At 42.8% G+C, this 11660-nt stretch overlaps 1 long non-coding RNA gene across 1 annotated transcript in view; it reads left to right on the top strand.

Annotated features, from left to right (window-relative positions):
- Positions 1-8886, top strand: part of LOC134441535 (uncharacterized) — a 55542-nt gene extending 46656 nt beyond the window's left edge. The window contains exon 3 of the long non-coding RNA XR_010033174.1: positions 8371-8886. This is a non-coding gene — a long non-coding RNA (uncharacterized LOC134441535). The remainder of the gene's footprint in view (positions 1-8370) is intronic.
- Positions 8887-11660: the final 2774 nt, after the last annotated feature.

The following is an 11660-nucleotide window of genomic DNA, read 5'->3' as shown; positions in this document are numbered from 1 at the left end:
AGGTCAAATCTGGAACCATAGTGAATTGCTGACCCAATTCATTTGTACAATGAAAAGTTTAATCTGTGACCATTTCCTCCTCATAACCTCAGAATGACAACAAATTTGTGTGTTGTGCCTGTTTTGATATGATTTTGTCCTTATTTTCAAATATAATGAACATTCCTTGGACCTTTTGGAACTATTTCAATTTGTGTAGGACTATCAATCCTTTCTAAACATATTTAACACAACTGTTCAAAATTACTGCGATAATACCAAAAAACGTGGTAATTTTGTTCACAATAACCGTGAGGTTTAAAGGCCTTGACTTGAGGAGTGTGTATGAAGAGTGTGTGTGTATGTGTTTTCCTTGCATGCGGTTTCCTTGCCTTGTGGGCTGGTGGAAGAGGAGACGGTAGGCTGGCTACACCACCATCAGTGTTTGTTCATGTGCGGGTTTGGAATGACTTGTTGCACAGGTTGTTAACTGTCAAACACACTTTTGGTTTTCCTTTGCATTCATTAAGTTTATTTATTTATTTATTTATTTTATTTATTTATTTATTGTTGTGTAATGTCCTTGCCGTTGGGATTTTCTGAGCCAATAGTTTGCATTGTGTAAATATTATCATATCATATCGTGTTTAAATTCTGTTGCATGAGCATTCTTTATTTACACAAGTGTATATGCTCATGATATACCGGTAAACAGCAACTCTATGCCTCAGAGATAATGTCCTCACAAAGTACCATAACCATAGGCTAAGGCGTAAGCCTACTAGTGTGTACGTATAGGATGTTATTATTTTATTATTTGTGGAGAGACTAAACAGGAAAGTATAAAATACTGCAAAACTGACAAAGTAGTTGTAGGTTATTTTTTATGGAGGATATTTATATACATTGAGACTTGAATTTTCCAACTGATCTTTCCCCATATAGTGCATATCAAGCATTTAATAGCTTGGAGAAAATGCTCGATACTGTCCTTCTTGGCCAGGGCTCACTTGCAAAGTAATCTACTGCATGAATAAATAAAATATAATAAATCAAGAAGCCCCAAAACACACACACTCCTAACTGGCCTATTTTAAGACTTTATTACACAGGGATAATTAGGGGGTTGATGACTATGTTAAGCCCTTTCAGTGGGAAATGAACCAAGTGTGTCTGTAAAACAATACACTACAGTACTTGATTCACAGAACACAGTGTCCTGTAATTTCAGGGACAAAAGAAACTTCATATTCAAAGAATTATGTTACAACTATGTGACAAAAAGCACTATTGGCAACATTAGTGCTGGACTCTTCTGAGGAGTAGTAAAGTAGTTAAGTTTTGCCCTGTTGACAGTATCAACGTAAGACATCTCCAGTGGGATTTTAGGGAAATCCACAGTCTTCCCATCTGAAAGCTGAGACATCTTTAGCTCTGATTATTATCAGCAGAGCCAGAGATGTTTCCTTTTTAAGTTTCATTTTTAGTGTATCTCCATGTTTCAACAGCGCAAGCACATAATCCCACATGCTGTTACACTTTATTAAACTGTGCCTAATAAGTGTATCAGAGATAAGGAAAAAAAAGAAAACTAAAGAGTAATCTGTCCATTCTGTTCATTGTGTACAATGTCTGTCTAAAATAATTGTCGACTTTAACCCTTGAAAATGTTTCATTGATCATCCCAAAAGCTCTGTGTTTAAGCCTATAGTGGATAAGGAACCCAGGTACATATATTGGCTACTGAAAGTCACTGATGGTGCTTTGCTTAAGACTTTCTGTAACACCTTGTTTTAGGGTTACTTTTCTATTACTGAATCTAAATATTGTGTGCCCTGACGAAGGTTTTTTACCAAAAGCTTGGCAATTAAAAGAACAAAAAGGATTTAAGTGTGCACGCATTTTTCTTTCAATTTTAACTGTATCTCACAACGTACTGAAATATTATGTATTTCACTCGACAGCACATACCCTAACCATGTCCTTCTGGTGCAGTGCAGTTACAAAATAGTTCATACTGTTATATATTTCATTAAGCTGTACTTAAATAATGTAGCAGCTGCATTAAAATGAAGTGTAACAACCCTGCCGTGGCCTAGCCGTAGGGCACCGGGTTGCTGCACCAGTGACCCGGGTTCCATTCCGGCCTGGGCCATTTGTCGATCCTTCCCCGTCTCACTCTCCCCACTCGTTTCCTGTCTGTTCTCCACTGTCGTCTCAAAAATAAAGACAAAAAATCCCTTAAAGAAAAGTAAATAATAAAGGTCCGCAACACTATTTAATGGCCTTTAAACAACTGAGAAAATGAGCAGTGTTGCGGACATTTATCATTTATTTTAAGTTTTTTTTGTTTTGTCCAGCACGTGTGCCACTGATGTGTGCGCATTCTCAGTTTTTTTTGAACGAGAATCTCATCAGACAGAGATGAATACCTGCATATTATAACACCAGCTACTCTCTCCTCTATCTCTCCTGGATCCCAACCTTTTCTCAACTGGGGCCCACTTGAAATGTTCGCAAATGTTGGGGGCACAACTCTGACCCAATAATCAATAATACTCAAATGAACAGTCAACAGCAACACACACACACATATTATTTAGATTGTTTGAGGCCCACTTGAAGTACCCTCAGGGCCCACAGTGTGGGGACCACTGCTCTGTCTTGCCCTAGGCTGCAGTGCCAGCTACTCTATCCCGGCCCGGCCCGGCCCGGCCTGTCCTAGCATGCTCTATAAATAATTCAGGACACTTTTCCTGCGACGGGACGGGAGACTGGCGTCTGAGACGGACTAACTAATGATCATGCAATGAGTAATGTCCGTTGGTTGTCCTCACATGAGTTTTTTTGTGTTGTTGTTGTTTTTAAAAGGATTGTGTGTGTGTGTGTGTGTGTGTGTGTGTGTGTGTGTGTGTGTGTGTGTGTGTGTGTGTGTGTGTGTGTGTGTGTGTGTGTGTGTGTGTGTGTGTGTGTGTGTGTGTGTGTGTGTGTGTGTGTGTGTGTGTGTGTGTGTGTGAAAGAGAGATAGAGCGAGAGACAAAGAGAGAGAGATAGAAAGAGTGAGTGCCTGTGTGTGTGCACATACAGTATGTGTGTGTGAAGCAGTGTTCATGAAGTCTTGTCTAAGGGTTGTGATTAATGTTAGGCATTAAGGGGTTAATGCCCCAGGCCCTCTCGCCCCTTCCATTTAGTCCTGAAATGGCGGCAGAAGCAGGGGCAGGGGAGTGGTGTGGAGTAGAGTGCTGTGGTGTACTGTAATGTAGCTGTACAGCAGCATGGGCTGTGTACTGTCATGTATTTAACAGCTTGGGCTGTGGAGTGGTATACTGTACGTAGAGTATTTAACATCATGGTAAGGTGTAGGGTGGTGTGGAGTGGTGTAGTGTACTGTAGTGTATTTAACAGCATGGTAAGGTGTAGGGTGGTGTAGTGTACTGTAGTGTATTTAACAGCATGGTGGGGTGTAGTGTGGTGTGGTGTGGTGTAGTGTACTCTATTGTATTTAACATCATGGTAAGGTGTAGGGTGGTGTGGAGTGGTGTAGTGTACTGTATTGTATTTAACAGCATGGTGGGCTGTAGGGTGGTGTGGAGTGGTGTAGTGTACTGTATTGTATTTAACAGTGTGGTAGGGTGGTGTGGAGTGGTATACTGTACGTAGAGTATTTAACAGCATGGTGGGTTGTAGGGTGGTGTGGAGTGGTGTAGTGTACTGTAGTGTATTTAACAGTGTGGTAGGGTGGTGTGGAGTGGTGTAGTGTACTGTAGTGTATTTAGCAGCATGGTGGGGTGTAGTGTGGTGTGGTGTGGTGTAGTGTACTGTATTGTATTTAGCAGCATGGTGGGGTGTAGTGTGGAGTGATGTAGTGTACTGTCATGCATTAAACAGCAAGGTGTGGTGCGGGGTGGTGTAGTGTACTATAGTGTATTTAACAGCTTGGTAAAGTTTAGGGTGGTGTGTACTGTAGTGTCCTTAATTTCCCCCTGGGGATCAATAAAGCTACTCTATTCTACTCTACTCTGTTTAACAGCTTGGTGTGGCGTGGAGTGGTGTAGTGTGCTGTCATGTATTTGTGAGGTGAGTCAAACTTCCAAGTGTCAGTTGACACACTCTTCCGGTTCCTCCTCTCCCAGGTGCTGATAGCTTTCTTACCCTTTTCTCTCATTCACACCAAGACAGGAAGGCAGACAGTCAGGCAGTCAGTCAGCCAGGCAGGCAGGCAGGCAGGCAGTCAGCTCCCCAGGTGTATGTTGCTTAATCCTCTTCTCCACAGCGTGCACACTGTTTGCGGGTCAGTGCCGGTTCAGCAGTATTACCGTACACGTCAGGGCGGCAAAACGACAGCCAGTGCCACTATTGTATGCATTTTTGTTTATTTGTTTGTTTTTAGTGGACTATCTAAAAAGCATATTCATTGCAGCATATCAACCACCAATTACTAATTCATTGATGGGCAATAAATGCTGTTACTCCACCTGACGTCTGAGTCCAAAAACACATCTTTCATCCTTGCACCAACCCAGGCAGCCTGCAGGGAAGCTGACGGGGGCTACAAAGACTTGCACCTGGGCCTAGCCAAAGCTGTCAGCGGCCCTGCAGCCAGTCATCCTAATGCAGATCACCCTCCCCCAGCTACACTCCCCTCCCCCGTCCACAAATACACACACACACACACACACACACACACACACACACACACACACACACACACACACACACACACAACACACACAAACACACACACACACACACACACACACACACACACACACACACACACACACACACACAGACACACACACACACACATCCCTCCTGACTCATCTGCCTAGCCGCCCTCATCCTTTGCAGAGAGTGAATCGTTCCCTTGAGCAAGATCTGTCAATCATGCTCCCGCTGATCTGATCGTAAATTAAAGAATGGAGGCTGTATTTGAGATGATGTGCTGCTCAACGTATTAATTAGCTTTTAACTTCACACCCCTGCACATGACCAATCATCACGGGGTGCAGTTTTAGAGGTGTTACATTTGTTAGACTTGTGATCTAGAACAATGCAGGAAGGTTAAGTGATTATATGTTTTGTTTATGGGAAGTAAGGGGATTTCTTTTGTCCACAGAATTGTGGTGTGTGTGTGTGTGTGTGTGTGTGTGTGTGTGTGTGTGTGTGTGTGTGTGTGTGTGTGTGTGTGTGTGTGTGTGTGTGTCTGTGTCTGTGTCTGTGTCTGTGTCTGTGTCTGTGTCTGTGTGATTGTGTCTGTGTGATTGTGTCTGTGTGATTGTGTCTGTGTTTACTGTAACCAGGCACAGATTTGTATTGACAGTACAGTGCATGTAGATTGGTTTCATGAAACAGTACCGCACTGTAAACGTGTCTGAGTGTGGGTCTGTATACCTCACAGCTATTATTTTCTATTGTAGGACACAAAGGAGGTGTGTGTGTGTGTGCGTGTGTGTGTGTCTAGCTTACTGAAATGCTGGCTACTTGTGTACTTATGTGGATTGTCTTGGCTCTAGTCATACAAACAACCAAACAGTATTTCACTGCAGTATTTAACTTCTTGTATCCTATTTAGCCTACGTAGTAGATAGAGTGTGACTGTCGCCATCAAAATGGTGGACAGTAGTCTGGTCCGAATTTAATAAGTAAAAATGAGTTTTCTCCCCAAAATAGATGTCCTCGTGTGTGTTTTTCTTAATCACGCCTTGAAAATATGGAGTTTTATTGCCGTTTTTGAGAAAATCCATGTGTAAAAATGTCCATGTAGTTTACCGTTATGTTATGAAAGCAGGACATTGTTGATTATAGGGATGAGGACGACCTTTCGCATGCACAGCCATACCACTGCTAAAAACATACAGTAGCATGTCTGTAGTGTACCGGGGAACAGACCCATTTCAAATGCACTTACAGTTTTAAATTACACGTCTCCTCTTGTGTTTTTTCTGTTGTTTGTTTTTACGACACAATATCCTGCTGCGTAACGGTAACTGCGTCTGAGTCTGTGTCTCTCCTTTATTGCCTGTGACATTGTTGTGTTGTGAGACCTTGAGAGACAAGTTTCTGCTGATAAACAGGCATCCTTTATAAGCAACAAAAAAGTGATGGTGAGGGTTACTGTATGAAGCAAAATGTTGTGGTTGGAGTACAAAGAGAAGAAAGTCATTTCTAAAATCGCTCGAGTTTGAGCTGAAGGATGCAGGTCTGAAAACTAACATGTCAGGGCGGAGGAGATGAAACTGTTTCTTTTCTCATCTGTTTGTGGCTTAGGCAGCATTGTCATTGCTCCTTCCAGTCACGTTGTGAAAAATAGAACAAAAGAAATATGAAATACCGTGACAGAAAGCTTTTTACTGTCTATGAAACACAAAAGATGGGTGTCTTTGCTTTTGCACTGAGGGAAGAATAAGGGGAGGGGAGGGGAGGGTAGTGGCTACAGATAATTTCACTTGGAGGCCGGAAGAATCTTTGAAAAAAAGTCTTCTTTCTTTTCCTTTTGGACATTTTAGACTTTACTTGACAGGACAGTTGAAGGTGGAGACAGGAAATTAGTGGGAGAGAGAGACGGGGTGGGGTTGGGAAGTGACCCTGGCCGGATTCGAACCTGGGTGCCCCTGGGCATGAAAGCCCATAAGTGGGGGGCTTAGCGCCGCTGTGCCACAGTGCCCCGAAAAAAAAGTCTTCTAATGACCTCCTCCAATGGAATCCTATTGAAAAGCCAAAGCAGCCAAGTTTGGACATACAGTATAATATATATGCAAAACAGCCTCAGCAACCATCACAATACAAAGCAGCTCTCAGACTAGGCCCTCTGTTTTCCCCTTTCAAAAAGTTGTGTAGTCAGCAAGCGAGCTACTCCTCCTCCTCTCTCCGGTCCTCATGTCATGAATCAGAGGTCCGACATCATAAAACAAAGAGGATAAAGTGCTCCATTATGTGGTGTGGAGACAGTAGTCTCCATTTGGCCTGGGCTCATTGGGCATCTGGGTTCGTTGGGCGTTAGACTAAACTGTAAGACTGAACGTCTCCATTGAGATGACTGAGCGTGTGAACTGGCTCTAGGCTATGGATATGATGGATCCTGACTCACTGTCTTAACACCTCTGTTAAATAATGTCAGCTCCAAAGATACAGGTCTTACCTTGTTTGTCCTCTCCACTGGTGTAGAAATGCTCTTGTTCGCACTCTTAAAGAATACATTGTTTTATCGGGCTGCTTAACATTTAGAGTCGCTTCTGTGGGGGGGAAATCTAAAGAAGTGTAGAGCACTACTAGTATCCATAAGAATCAAGTCTTGACTTAACAGTTCGACATAATGAACGTTATACATCAGTCCAAGTCTCTGTTTGAATGGCTCAGAGTCACAGCTACAGCATAGCCAATGATTGTTGAAGACCGAGACCATGTTGGTGAGGGAAAGGCTACTGATTTTTCAGCCAGGTCAGCCACCACTGAAATTAGAACTCGTCACATCTTTGGTCACCCCAAACAGCAAAGTGATTAGATATAATTATATTATATTGTTCCCTCTGAGCCACCTTAGTTATTTGTTTTGTCCACAATAGGACTGTAGGTGGGACTATTTACAAACTGAAGCATAAGCATGCCCATTATTGGTTATTATCAGCTGGAGATTTTGATTGCAAATCAATTTAAAAATAAACACCTGCTCAAGTTGATAGTTTTAGGCTGTACACTGATAATATAATCACTTTTGCTTGAGGTTTTGTGACACACACACACACACACACACACACACACACACACACACACACACACACACACACACACACACACACACACACACACACACACACACACACACACACACACACACATGGAATTATTACACACAGTTCTCTAGCTGTGCCGTGTGTGTGTGTGTGTGTGTGTGTGTGTGTGTGTGTGTGTGTGTGTGTGTGTGTGTGTGTGTGTGTGTGTGTGTGTGTGTGTGTGTGTGTGTGTGTGTGACAGAAAATGGAGTGGACGTGAGTCGTGGCGTGTGTACACCGTTTAGACAGCCACCACAGCAGGAAATACACTGTAAAAAATTGCAGCCAGTTTCACGTAAAAAAGTAAGTTGCCCTGCTGCCTTAAGTTTGTAAGCTACAGTAACTCAACTCGAGGCTTAACTTAACTCGAGGCTTTCTCAAGTTGAGTTAACTTATAAACTTAAGGCAGCAGGGAAACTTGCTTCTTTTATGTTTAACTGGCTGCAACGTCTTACAGTGTACAGATTGACACCAGCTGCGGGCTGAGCTCCATTCAGCCATCACGCTGTTCTCCTTGCTAATGAATATGTGCTTATTGTGTGTCGTGTGTCTGTTTTGTTATTTTTTTCTACGGGCTCCATCAGCTAAAGAAATGTGTCCTTTGTGGTTTTGTGTGCAGGTCATGGCAGAAGGTCAACGCGTCCTTCACGGCGGCCGACAGCGATCATGACCAGGACCCCTGGACCCTGACCTCTGAGCCCTGAGGAGGGCGATCAGCCTCAGGTCAGACTAGATGCCTGGAACACCCAGTATTTGGGTTTAGCTTTCATGACGTGTTTATTTTCTAACGCAGTTTTCACTTCACATTTTTTCCCCCTGTCCTTGACTGATCGTTAGAAATAAATACACAAAAATTGTAATGGTGTTTAAAATATGATATATAGAAAGAAAAATGTCTGCACACTTAAATCCTCTGTGAAAACAAAGAGGATTTAAGTGTGCAGACATTTTTCTTTCTACTTTGCACAGTTTGGTTTATGTTTGGCACCTTTCAATCGAGAGTGTGGTGTGATTTGGTTGAATATACAATATGATTTATGAAATACTGTATATGATACAAGATATAATTCCCATGGAATGACAAACTTGTAAGTGTAATTTATGGAAATGAAAATAAATGAAACTTAGAACTTAACTGGCGAATAGTGTGGTGTTTCTCAGCAGTGGCACCAGTTGGGCCTCAGTTGAGTTCTGCTTATGTTACTTGGTGCAGTACGTTTGTCTCGTATATTGATTGTGTGTGTGTGTGTGAGAGAGAGAGAATATTTCTTGGTACTGTATGTAGGACAGTCAAAAAGATGAGGCGCACACAAGGCTTGCAGGTTCAAAAAGTGTATTGTGGCCGACAAATTAACAAAAGAAGTCAACGGAAAATATCTGGAGCTATAAACGTTTCGGACCTAGTCCATTATCAATGTCTCCAGTCAAAGGTCTATTTTTGGTGAGCAGTCGCACCAAGCAACAAGCGATCCTAAGTTAAGGCGCAGACGCCAACTTTCTTTGTTTCCTTGGTACTGTATGTAACCTGTGGGGCCTTTTGAAGGCAATGTATTTCCCAGTATAGGCTAGCGTCTCTACTGTGGTTAGTAAACACTAATCTCCTCCTCCTCCTCCTCCCTAAAAGACCCAGTCCTCCTCCTCCTCATTGTCTTCCTCCTTCACCCTCTTCTCTGAAACCCCCAGTTCTCCTTCCTCCTCTACACCTCTTCTGGAAAACCCTCAGTTCTCCTCCTCCTCCTCTGTCACCCTCTACACCTCCTTTCTGGAAGCCCTTGTACTCCTCCCACCTCCTCATCCTCCTCCATCCTTCTCCTCCTCTCTTAAAGCCCCAGTTCTCTTCCTCCTCTTCTCTCCTCCTCCTCCCTCCTCCTCTACACCTCCTCTCTGAAAGCCCTAATTCTTCTCCTCCTCCTCTAACTGTCCTCTCTGGAAAGCCCCAGTCCTCCTTGTCCTCATTGTCCTCCTCCACCACCCTCTTTCTGAAATCTCCAGTTCTCCTCCTCCTCCTCCTCCTCCTCTACACCTGGTCCCTGAAAGCCCCAGCCCTCCCCCTCTTCCTCCTCCTCCTCTACACCTCCTTTCTGAAATCCCCAGTTCTCCTCCTCCTCCTCCTCCTCCTCCTCCACGCCTCCTCAAGTGAAAGCCCCAGTCAGGTTTCACATACTCCTTCCACACCTTTGTGTCCCCCAATCATGTCTCTAATCTACTGTCTCTACTGCACGGCGAGCCGGCCCGCGCTACGTATGATCGATGTGAAATGCTACTCCTGTTTAGCGAGCCGGCCCGCGCTACGTATGATCGATGTGAAATGCTACTCCTGTTTAGCGAGCCGTGCTGAGTGCCGTATGATGTGAAACGCTACTCCTGTTTCGTGTGGGAGATTTTCACTTGTGTCTCTCAAAAGCTGTCTGGTTGCTCTGGGTTATATAGATGGATGGCCCTGATTAAGGAGGTTGTGTTTACTATAGGTCAGGCCTTTGATTTAAATTTGTGTGTTACTGTGTATGTCATATGTACTGTGTGTGTGTGTGTGTGTGTGTGTGTGTGTGTGTGTGTGTGTGTGTGTGTGTGTGTGTGTGTGTGTGTGTGTGTGTGTGTGTGTGTGTTCAGATATTTTTTTTATTTGATGTTATCTGTATATCAGCTTTAGCAGGGTAATTACATTGAGACAGTAGTGTCTTTCGCCAGTGAGCCCCTGGGCTGCAGTTATCTATGAATGTACTGTATGTGTATGCTGCGCTGTAGAAAAAGTCCCAGGTCACGCTTTATTTAGCTTTTTTTTTTTAAAATGTACAATGTACTTCTTACAACATACTGGTTGACAATGCACACAGATTGAAAATATTTTGTGAATTAACAGAATCATTCATTGATATTTTTTCTGTTATAAGTTGAAAGTGGAAACTTTTCAGTTAATTTTTCAGTTTAATGTTTTTTCTGTTAAATTTCTACATAGCTGTGAACTTCTGTTGGTGGTCATCATGTATGGGAGTATGTGTGTATAGTAAATTCAAAGTTGTCTCAATCATTCAGGAGCCCATTTAAAAAGATTCTTAAAAGCACCAACACAGAACTTCGATTTAAACATTCTTTAGTCTAAAATCTTTGAAAGTGTTATCAGAATTATTGATAAATGAAGACAATACGTCAAGGTAGAACATACTTCTCTTTCTCACTCCTCTCTCTCATGTGCCTTGGGCTGATACGTTGAAGTTTTTTTTCTGTAGTGTGTACGAGCATCTGTCAACTGCAAACTGCCAGTGAGGCCTGGTGAAATTTCTCCATCCATTGTTCCTTCCTTCCTTTCACCCTTCCTTCCGTCCTTCCATCTCCTCTCTCTCTCTCTCTCTCTCTCTCTCTCTCTCTCTCTCTCTCTCTCTCTCTCTCTCTCTCTCTCTCTCTCTCTCTCTCTCTCTCTTCTCTGTATGTGTGGGTGGGTGTAAGTGCGTGCCTGTACTGTACTACTCTCAGTTTCAACTCTCCTGTTCAGGCATAGTGCAGAAAAGAACTGCCAGGTTGACAATATTCTCGATTGTTTACAAACTATTTCTGGAGTCATGTCTCGAATTTTCAAAACACACACAAATCCAAAAACAGGATGGATAAAACCTCTCACTTCTCCTGCAAAATAAGCGAGTCCCACTTACTAAAGAGGGTGTATTTTTGTTGCAAAATAGGCCTACTGAAATATTGATTTCAGTCTGACACTGTAAAAATTAGGTAACCACATGAAAGTGATTTCTTGTATTACATATTTTAGCATTCAAAAACTCAAAAACTGTGTGCACTCACTGCATCCACTCATGTCTTCAATGTCACACATAATGTGTGTCCGTATGGGGTGATGATTACTGATTGTAAACAGGTTTGTAAAGAGTTTGCTCATGTGATGAGGAAGTGTACATACTG

This window comes from Engraulis encrasicolus, chromosome 24 (genome assembly GCF_034702125.1).
Source record: "Engraulis encrasicolus isolate BLACKSEA-1 chromosome 24, IST_EnEncr_1.0, whole genome shotgun sequence".
NCBI classification, from domain to species: Eukaryota; Metazoa; Chordata; class Actinopteri; order Clupeiformes; family Engraulidae; genus Engraulis; species Engraulis encrasicolus.
This window is presented reverse-complemented; position numbering and strand designations above follow the sequence as displayed.